Source organism: Salmo salar, chromosome 23 (assembly GCF_965601325.2).
Source record: "Salmo salar chromosome 23, fSalSal1, whole genome shotgun sequence".
Lineage (NCBI taxonomy): Eukaryota > Metazoa > Chordata > Actinopteri > Salmoniformes > Salmonidae > Salmo > Salmo salar.
In genome coordinates this window covers 23,687,142-23,696,850 of record NC_138313.1, presented here as the reverse complement: position 1 = coordinate 23,696,850, position 9,709 = coordinate 23,687,142, and positions in this window count along the sequence as shown.

Here is a 9,709-nt window from a genome sequence, read left to right as displayed (position 1 = left end):
TCCTCTGGTCATCCGGGCATCGGTCGGACAGTGCGCTGTCTTAGTGGGAAGTAGTGGTGGTCCACCTTGGCTAAGGACGTGAGGGTTTATGTTTCCTCCTGCTCGGTGTGCGCTCAGTGCAAGGCTCCTCGACACCTGCCTAGAGGTAAGCTACACCCCTTACCCGTTCCACAACGGCCGTGGTCGCACCTGTCGGTGGACTTCCTGACGGATCTTCCTCCCTCATAGGGTAACACCACGATCCTGGTCGTTGTGGATCGGTTTTCTAACTCCTACCGCCTCCTCCCTTTGCCCGGTCTCCCTAAGGCCCTACAGACTGCGGAGGCTCTGTTCACACATGTCTTCCGGCACGACGGGGTGCCTGAGGACATAGTATCTGATCGAGGTCCCCAGTTCACGTCAAGGGTCTAGAGGGTGTTCATGGAACTTTTGGGGGTCTCGGTCAGCCTTACCTCAGGTTTTCACCCCGAGAGTAACGGGCAGGTGGAGAGAGTGAACCAGGATATGGGTAGGTTTCTGCGGTCCTATTGCCAGGACCAGCCGGGGGAGTGGGCGGAGTTCATACCCTGGGCAGAGATGGCCCAAAACTCACTCCGCCACTCCTCCACTAACCTCCCCCCCTTCCAGTGCGTACTGGGGTATCAGCCGGTTCTGGCGTCGTGGCATCAGAGCCAGATTGAGGCTCCTGTGGTGGACGACTGGTTTAGGCGCTCAGAGGAGACATGGGACGCCGCTCATGTGCACCTTCAGCGGGCCGCGAGACGTCAGAAGGCTGGCGCAGACCGCCACCGCAGTGAGGCCCCGGTGTTTGCACCGGGGGACCGGGTCTGGCTCTCGACCCGAAACCTGCCCCTCCGCCTGCCCTGCCGGAAGCTGGGTCCGCGTTTTGTCGGGCCATTCAAAGTCCTGAGGAGAATAAACGAGGTGTGTTACAGGCTACAGCTTCCCCCCGATTACCGTATTAAACCCTCCTTTCATGTGTCTCTCCTCAGGCCGGTGGTGGCTGGTCTGCTCCAGAAATCTGAGGTGCGGGAGGTTCCTCCGCCCCCTCTGGACATCGAGGGGGCTCCAGCGTATGCAGTTCGGTCCATACTGGACTCGAGGCGTCGGGCGAGGGGCCTTCAATACCTCGTGGAGTGGGAGGGGTACGGTCCAGAGGAGAGATGCTGGGTGCCGGTGGAGGACGTGTTGGACCCTTCGATGCTGCAGGAGTTCCAACGTCTCCACCTGGATCGCCCTGCACCTCGTCCTCCGGGTCGTCCCCGAGGCCAGCGTTGGTGCGCTGCTGGAGCCGCTCGTCGGGGGGGGGGTACTGGCACGACTTCAGCCGAAGTCGGTTCCTCTCCTTGTTCGGGAGGCGCTCGGTGGTCAGCGTCGTCGGTCTACTAGCCATCGCCGATCCACTTTTCATTTTCCATTTGTTTTGTCTTTGTTTCTACACACCTGTTTTTCATTCCCCTAATTATTGTTCATGTATTTAACCCTCTGTTTCCCCCATGGTGTTGTGCAGGATTGTTTTATGTCATGTTCGGTAATGTTGGTGACTGGTTATTTCGATGGGTGCTGTTTTTTGCCCATGCGTAAAAGTTGATGTTCGTGTGTTTGTGTTGGGCAAGTGTAGTGTTTTACCTTGCACCATTCATTATTCTGAGTAAAGTTACGTTGCTCCCAATTCTCTGCTCTCCTGCGCCTGACTGCATACACCAGCTACACCCACCATTATGACAAGGTGCCCTTCTTTGCGAGGCATCGGAAAATGTCCCTGGTCTTTGTGGTTGAATCTGTGTTTGAAATTCACTGCTCGACTGAGGGACCTTACAGATAATTGTATGTGTGGGGTACAGAGATGAGGTAGTCATTACAAAATCATGTTCAACATTATTATTGCACATAGAGTGAGTCTATGTAACTTATTTTGTGACTTGTGAAGAACATTTTTACTCCTGAACATATTTAGGCTTGCCATAGCAAAGGTTTTGAATACTTATTGACTCAAGACAATTAGTTCATAAACATTTCTAAAAACAAAATTCCACTTTGACATTACGGGGTATTGTGTGTATGACAGTGACAAAACATCTCAGTTTAATCCATTAAATTCAGGCTGTAACACAACAAAATGTGGCAAAAGTCAAGGGGTCTGAATACTTTCTGAAGGCACGGTATCTAATAAAACACAGAGGACTTTCTTTAATGGAATCTTCTCTAATGTTAAACATGTCAGTGTGGTGTACCACAGGGCAGTTCTCTTGGCAATCTACTCTTTTCTATTTGTACTAATGACCTGCCACTGGCATTAAACCAACCTGTGTGTCTATATATGCTGATGATTCAACCCTATACATGTCAGCAACCACAGCTGATTAAATCACTGCAACCCTAAACAAAGAATTGCAGTCAGTTTTAGAATGGGTGGCCAGTAATAAACTGTTCCTGACAAAACTAAGAGCATTGTATTTGGTACAGATCTGTCATGCCCTGACCTTAGAGATCCTTATTATTCTCTATGTTTGGTTAGGTCAGGCTGACTCGGGTGGGAAAGTCTATGTTTTAAATTTTTTTGTTTTTGGCCGAGTGTGGTTCCCAATCAGAGGCAGCTGTCTATCGTTGTCTCTGATTGGGGATCATATATAAGTTGTCATTTTCCTTTTGGGTTTTGTGAGATCTTGTTTTCTGTTTAGTGTCTGTGCCTGACAGAACTGTTCGCTTTTGTTTTGTTGCTGTAGTTATTTTGTTTTAGTGTTTCTTGAATAAACGAATCATGAACACTTACCACGCTGCGCCTTGGTCTACTTCTACCACCAATGAGAGTCGTTACAGAAGATCCCACCAAAAATGGACCAAGCAGCGTGGCCAGGAGGAAGTGGACATGGGAGGACATCCTGGACGGCAAAGGATCCTGGACGTGGGAGGAGATCCTGGCCGGAAGGGATCACCTCCCATGGGAACAGGTTGAAGCAGCGAGGGAGGAACGGCCACGAGACCGGGAGTCACTGCAATGACGGAAGCCCGAGAGGCAGCTCCAATTAATTTTTTGGGGGGGCACGGGGAGATTGGCGGAGTCAGGGTTTAGACCTGAGCCAACTCCCCGTGCTTACCGTGGGGAGTGTGTGACCGGTCAGGCACCGTGTTATGCAGTGATGCGCACTGTATCTCCAGTGCGCATGCACAGCCCGGTGCGCTCGTTGCCGGCTCCTCGCATTTGCAGTGCTAGAGTGGGCATTCAGCCAGGACGGGTTGTGCAGGCTCAGCGCTCCTGGTCTCCAGTACGCCTCCTCGGTCCAGGATATCCTGCGCCGGCTCTACGCACTGTGTCGCCAGTGTGCCTTCACAGCCCAGTGCGTCCTGTGCCAGCGCCCTGCACTTGCCGGGCTAAAGTGAGAATCCAGCCAGGACGGGTTGTGCCAGCCCTACAGTCCAGACCTCCAGTGCGCCTCCACAGCCCAGTATATCCTGTGCCAGCTCCGTGTACTCGGTCTCCAGTGCGTCTCCCCAGCCCGGTACGCCCTGTGCCTGCTCCACGCACCCAGCCTCCAGTGCATCACTCCAGCCGGGTACGCCCTGTGCCTGCTCCACGCACCCGGCCTCCAGTGCGTCTCTCCAGCCTGGTACGCCCTGTGCCTGCTCCACGCACCCAGTCTCCAGTGCATCTCCCCAGCCTGGTACGCCCTGTGCCGGCTCCACGCACCAAGCCTCCAGTGATGATCCATGGCACGAAGCCTGCTGTGATGATCCATGGCACTAAGCCTCCAGTGATGATCCATGGCATGAAGCCTCCAGTGATGATCCATGGTCTGAAGCCTCCAGTGATGATCCATGGCACGAAGCCTCCAGTGATGATCCATGGCCTGAAGCCTCCAGTGATGATCCATGGCACGAAGCCTGCAGTGATGATCCATGGCACGAAGCCTCCAGTGATGATGCATGGCCCGGAACCTGCAGTGATGATCCATGGCACGAAGCCTCCAGTGATGATCCATGGCACGAAGCCTCCAGTGATGATCCATGGCACGAAGCCTCCAGTGATGATCCATGGCACGAAGCCTCCAGTGGTGATCCATGGCCCAAAGCCTCCAGTGATGATCCATGGCACGAAGCCTCCAGTGAAGATCCATGGCACGAAGCCTCCAGCGATAGTCTTCAATCCAGAGCCTAAAGCGACGGACTGCAGTCCGGAGCCTCCAGAGACGGTCTGCAGTCCGGAGCCTCCAGCGACTGTCCCCAGTCCGGAGCCTCCAGCGACGGTCCCCAGTCCAGAGCCTGCAGCGAAGAATCCCAGTCCGGAGCCTCCAGCGAGGGTCTCCAGTCCGGGGCTTTAGGGGGGGCTCCTAGCCTAGAGTCCCCGACGACGATCTATGGTCCGGAGGTCCCGGCGACGATCCCTGCACCAGAGGCGCCACCGAAGTGGGGGGAGCCTCAAACGGAGCGGGGTCTGCGTCCCGCACCGGAGCCTCCACCAAGAGTAGATGCCCACCCGGACCCTCCCCTATAGGTTCAGGTTTGCGGCCGGAGTCCGCACCTTTGGGGGGGGGGGGGGGGGTACTGTCACGCCCTGCCTTAGAGATCCTTATTATTCTCTATGTTTGGTTAAGTCAGGGTGTGACTCGGGTGGGAAAGTCTATGTTTTCTATTTCTTTGTTTTTGGCCGAGTGTGGTTCCCAATCAGAGGCAGCTGTCTATCGTTGTCTCTGATTGGGGATCATATATAAGTTGTAATTTTCCTTTTGGGTTTTGTGGGATTTTGTTTTCTGTTTAGTGTCTGTGCCTGACAGAACTGTTCACTTTCGTTGCTGTAGTTATTTTGTTTTAGTGTTTCTTGAAAAACAAATCATGAACACTTACCACGCTGCGCCTTGGTCTACTTCTACCACCAACGAGAGCCATTACAAGATCATTCCCTAAATTTTAGAATCTGATAAAGAATAATGTGGCTGTTGAGCATTTTGAGGAGACTAAATGACTTGGTGTTACCTTGGACTGTAAACTGTCATGTTCTAAACATATTGATTCAATGGTTGTAAATATGGGGAAAGATCTGTCCATGATAAAGAGATTCTCTGCTTTTTTGACACCACAAGTCCAGACATGCCACCAGGGGTCTTTTCACAGTCCCCAAAACCAGAACAAATTCAATAAAACATACACTATTATAAAGAGCCATGATTGCATGGAACTCCCTTCCATCTCATATTGCTCAAGTGAACAGCAAACCTGGTTTAAAAAAACAGATAAAGTAACACCTCACAGCACAACGCCTCTCCCCTATTTGACCTAGAAATGTGAATGTATTGATATGTAGGCTGTGTGTGATGTTTTAAATGTATGTAGTTCTGTCCTTGAGCTGTTCTTGTCTATTAATGTTCTACATTATTTCATGTTTCATGTGTTGTGTTGACCCCAGGAAGAGTAGCTGCTGCTTTCGCAATGGGGATCCTAATAAAATACCAAAATACCAACAATAACATCTGTGGTTGTTAATGTCTGGGAATTCATAGCTGAAGTCTTATGAATGTATGTATGTATGTCTTCTGATGTGAAATCAAGAGACACGGACACACTTGGGCACACACAGGCCCCGCATACACATATGCACCCAGTTGTCTACAAAATCAAATAGATATTCTCCCTGCATCTCTGCTCTTGTCACGCTTCACTGACTCTCCGTCATTGTCTGACGCAGAACACACACACACACACACACACACACACACACACACACACACACACACACACACACACACACACACACACACACACACACACACACACACACACACACACACACACACACACACACACACACACACACACACCACCCCTGAAAAAATACCAGACATACAATAGCATTCTCCTTTTGGTGGGAGGACAATTTGTTCAGCATCTGTGAAATTAGACAAGGTTTTACAATGTAGCACTTTCATTATTGATCACTGTCATACAGCAGTGTGTGTGTGTGTGTGTGTGTGTGTGTGTGTGTGTGTGTGTGTGTGTGAAATGAAGCTCCTTTGTATGTGGCTCCTTTGAGGGCTGTGCGGTGGATGCTGCAGCTGTTTAACTTGTATTAATTCTGTAGTCTTTTACACAGTCATGAAAGTATACACTGCGTGTGCAATACATTAGGAACACCTGCTCTTTCCATGACATAGACTGACCAGGTGAACCCAGGTGAAAGCTATGATCCTTTTTGATGTCATTTTTTTAATCCACTTCAATCAGTGTAGATGAAGTGGAGGAGACATGTTCAATAATGTTAAATTAAGCTTTCAACATCTTGTGTAGTCCATGCCCTGACGAGTTGAGGTTGTTCTGAGGGCAAAAGGGGGTGCAACTCATTATTAGGAAGCTGTTCCTAATGTTTTGTACACTCAGTGTATATACTATATAGACTTTATGTGTACGGAGCTGGTAACAGAGACATCCTACAGTTTGTGTATATAATGCACATGTATAGGACTGTATTGTATTTCTTTGCGGCGGGTGAGTTCTAACACTGCTGTGCACAAGGGACTGCACTGTGTTTATGACAAGGGGGTGGAGATGGATATGGAGACAGAGAAACTGCGCAGTATGGTATTAAATTAAGTCCAATTAGATAGCTTATCCTCAGTGTGTATTTAAGCAAGCAGTGTGTATTTAAGCAGTCCCCATCTCTCTCTCTCTCTCTCTCTCTGTTATAATGAGGTCTATTAGCAGATGTAAATATTTACCTCTAACTGGCATCTGAGATTTATAACGCACACTTCACTACACTCTTTAAAACACTATCTCAACGCTACGCTGTCTGTGTGTCCTTGTGTGTGTGTGTGTGTGTGTAGTGTGTGTGTGTGTGTGTGTGTGTGTGTGTGTGTGTGTGTGTGTGTGTGTGTGTGTGTGTGTGTGTGTGTGTGCGTGTGCGTGTGCGTGTGTACTAATGCCAGATCATTAGGGCCTCCTGCAGTTTGAGATCATCAGAGAACGTAGAGAGACAGAAAACAGAGAGTTTAGAGAGGAGAACCCAAACATCACACATACACACGGTGCACGTCACTTCCTGGAGGGCTACACACACTAGGAGCGTCAGTCATTGACACAGCGCTTGTCTGTAATGGGCACCATTCCACAGCCTTTCAGTCTCGATCAGTTTACAGTTACATCCTCAGACCCGTGTGTTTATCTAAATCCTTCTGCAGCTGTGATGTTCCAAACGGTCGTAACGGAAACAACCCCCCCAAAGAATGGAGGAATAGTGTGTGTGAGAGAGATATAGTCTGTCTCCAAAATGAGATCGCAAATCCAACACCAGCGTGTGTGCGTGTGTGTGTGTCTGGTCAAATCTGAGGAGCAATGTGATCAGGCTTTATGTTTTATTCATCCAGGGGTCTATCACTCGCTAATGGAAATGAGGTGTTTGTGGGGGTTGAGGGGGAGAGGAGAGGAGAGGAGAGGAGACGAGGAGACGAGACGAGACGAGACGAGAGGAGAGGAGAGGAGAGGAGAGGAGAGGAGAGGAGAGGAGAGGAGAGGAGAGGAGAGGAGAGGAGAGGAGAGGGAAACAGGAGAGGTTATAATTTGTATTGATTTTGATGGGCTACTGGGTTGTTTGTTGTGTGTGAATGTGAGTGGGTTGATGGTTGGTCATGATGCAGTGAGAATTTAAAGATGGTGTCTCTCTCTCTCTCTCTGAAAAACCCATTGCTCTGCTCACTCACTCACACACGCATGCAAACAAACGCAGACACCCTCACACATTGAACCCTGTAACCCCGTAGAAACAGCTTCCGTCTGCAGATCACAAGTGTGCAGACACGGTGATGGAGAGATGGAGGGAAGCAGAGATAGAGAATAAGGCTACCAGTGTGTTGAAGGAGGATGGGGGAAGATTAACCAGTGAAATCTCATGTAGGACACACAGCACTGTGACCGTACCACAATAAGCTATACCACAATACAACACACAAAGCAGCTACACATTCCTATGAAACACGGTAAGCAACGATTTAACCAAGACCTCTTGGTATTTAGACTTGTTATCTGTTTCATAGTGATTCAGTCATTATAGAGTGCCACTTGAACCCCATTGACAGTTTGGCAGTCTACTATAGTGTTAAATAGATAAATGAGTGTGTTTACAGAATGGAGGAGATAGACTAATGAAGAATTGATATCTGAACAATGTTTATACGTAAAATAACTCTGAGATGCTGCTCTCTCACTCTGGAGCTGACACACACACACACACACACAGACACACACACACACACACACACACACACACACACACACACACACACACACACACACACACACACACACACACACACACACACACACACACACACACACTAGACTAGAGCACACTAGACTAGAGCGTAATCCTTAAAGAGTTTTCATTATTTGCGTTTCAGACACTGAATAACGGCAGCGCAAAAAGAAAGCCTTCAATTTTCAAACAAATGACTGTTTCACGTCTCTCTCTCTCTCTCCTTCTCTCATTGTAATTAGTGCAGAGAAGAGTGAAAGACTTTAAATGAACCTGCGTTTACTGGTGAATGCAGGCTGTGTGTGCCTTTGAATTCTTCTTATCAGACTAACCAATCCTCAGGCTGATCAGATCACAACGTAAAAACCTAATTAATTACACACCGCTACTGAGACACGGGAGAGGTAGGAGGGAGGAGGAGATGTGGCAGTGGAATGTCGGAAAAGAGGGGTAATTGAAAAGGTTTCCGTGTGTGTGTGCGCGTGCACAGAGAGCATTGGGGATGAGCCTGTCAGCAAACAGAGGTTTGGGGGTTAAAGGGTAAATGTTTCTGCCCATCTCTGCTGATGAAGGCTAACACAGCGTCTGGCACACACACACACACAGAAACACGCACAGCCAGCCAGCCAGCCAGCCAGCCAGCCAGCCAGCCAGCCAGCCAGCCAGACAGACAGACAGACAGACAGACAGACAGACAGACAGACAGACAGACAGACAGACAGACAGACAGACAGACAGACAGACAGACAGACAGACAGACAGACAGACAGACAGACAGACAGACAGACAGACAGAATTTGAATCTGTGAGGCTGCAGAGAGGAGAGAATACAACACTGCATACACAACACTGAGGACACAACACTGAGGACACAACACTGAGGACATATCTGAAATGGCACCCTATACCCTATATTTTATTGGTTCATTTGACATTTTGCAGGATGAAATCTCTTGAGATGCACCATCTCGTTTTCAAGAGTGTCGAAATTAAAAAACTAAAACAAACAAATTAAACTTAGTAACAATAAACATTTGGCAACTACTGTCTAATAATAATAACATTGAAATAACAATAATAATAAAATCGTACATTAACCGCCTAAAAATATGTTGTAAAACTACTAATAGACCTACAACTAATAAAAACAATGTGCTACAATTACAGTATATAGCCCAGTACTTCTGGCCAGGGCCCTATGTGGCAGACCTACATCTACAGTGACTTCAGAAACTATTCACACCTCTTGACTTTTCCTGTGTTACAGCCTGAATTTAAAATGGATTCAATTTAGATTTTATGTCACTGATCTACACGCAATACCAAAACATACAGACAAAAACAATAGACAACTTAATATATACATACATTTCAACAAACATTAAGGAGGTTTCCAATGGTTCGAAAAGAAGTGCATCTACTTGTAGAAGGGTAAAAGAAAAAGTAGACATTGAATATCCTTTTGAGCAT